Consider the following 1663-nt stretch of genomic DNA (forward strand, 5'->3'; position numbering starts at 1 on the left):
GGGAGGAGACAGCAAGTGGTCACACGTTATGGACACCCGGCTGACGGAGACAGGGCCAGAACACACTCGCTAGGGGACAGCATAATGACGCCTGGCGATCACACACATACACACACAACTAGGTCACCTGGGATCTCTGAGAGCAGGGGGAGTCCGGCCTCCTAGTGGCCCGGGGGCCCGCAGCTGGGCTGTGGGGTAGGGGTTAGGGAGAAGCAAATGCACTCTAGATCAGTATTCACCTCCACCTCTCGGGATGTCTTGGACCTGGGCTCCGAGAGGGAGGGGAACTTAACGAAGGACAGCAGTGAGCTGTCGGCTCAGGACCAGAGGAGGGTCCGGCCCGGCTCGGGACCGACAGTCCCTGGCAGGGTACCCCGGGATCTTTGAGGCGGGGCTGCCTGAGCCCTGTGGGGCTGCACCGAAGTTGGCTCTGATTCTGCTGGGCTCTGGGTTGGGCCGCGAGCCCTCTTGGCTCTCCTTGGTGATTTTGAAGGTGTAGGGACCCTTCCCCACTGCTGCAGGCGGGCCTGCTGCCTTCTGGGGTGTGCCGGGGGCGGGGCTTAAAGGGCTAGTTTGGGACGGCAGCACGGGACATGCCAGGCCTCTGGAGCACCTGCCGCTCTCGCCCACTTCTGCGTCCACATCCCTCGTGGAGGCCACGGAAGTCATTCAGGAGGGTGCCTGGCCCTGGGCCGGAATCCTGCCTCTGCTGGCTGCATTCGCCCCTGGGCCCACCCCTGCCCCTCCCCGTTTCTGCTCCGATACCTGGATCTCCTATGTATGTGTTTATGCCCTGGGCGCACTGGCTGGGTATGACTTGGGGCTAGAGAACAAGAAACTCTTTAAAAGGTGCATTTTGTAGATACGTGACCTGATTCCCTGGCTCTGTTGAACTGACCAAGAGAGAGCTGAGATGGGTGCCCCCTCCCATCCCCCCCTTTCCCAGTGCTCTCCTGAAGTCTCGGCAGCCCTGGGCAGGCAGCGCCCCAGCCCCTGAGAAAGCAGGAGAGGCCCTGGGAAGAGGGGAGTCTGTGGCCAGGACAGCCAACATCCCTGGGCGCAGAGGAGTCACCTCCTGAGACGGCCGGGCTTGGCGGGGCGGGGGGCAGCAGAGAAAGCCCCCTCCTCATGCCTCCCCATGACCTGGCCGCTCCAGGGACCCAGGGCCGACTGTCCACCACCCAGCATGGCACCCAGCGCTGGGGCGGTGAGCCAGACCACCTTCTAAGGCTTGGGTGCTGGCCACCCAGCCCTCACGCCTGGCAGACTTGGCCTGGAAGCCGGAGAGGCCCTCAGTCCCTGTTCCAAGTGGCCAGAGTAATGGTGGGGGGAGAGGAGGCCTGGCCGTGCCTGGCTGTGTTGGGCCCCAGGAGAGTGAGGGGTGTCTGCAGGTTTGGGGGGAGGGTCGCTCAACTGAGCAAGGGAAGCTTGGGCCAAGCAAACCAGGTGCCAGGGACTGGGATTCTCTCTGAAACGACAGTGGTGAGTGGCCAGGGAGGCAGCGTGCCGGGCGTGGGGAGCAGCGGGTGAAGGGGCAGCGGGGGCCCCGACGCAGGCCCCCGGGACAGCAGCGTAGGGGGGTTGCCGAGTCTACACCAGGCTCCTGGCGCCGCTGGAGCAGCAGCGCCGGTGCAGCAGGGAGCCAGGCGGGCAGAGCTGCTGC

Source organism: Neophocaena asiaeorientalis, unplaced genomic scaffold (assembly GCF_003031525.2).
Source record: "Neophocaena asiaeorientalis asiaeorientalis breed wild unplaced genomic scaffold, Neophocaena_asiaeorientalis_V1.1 scaffold150, whole genome shotgun sequence".
Lineage (NCBI taxonomy): Eukaryota > Metazoa > Chordata > Mammalia > Artiodactyla > Phocoenidae > Neophocaena > Neophocaena asiaeorientalis.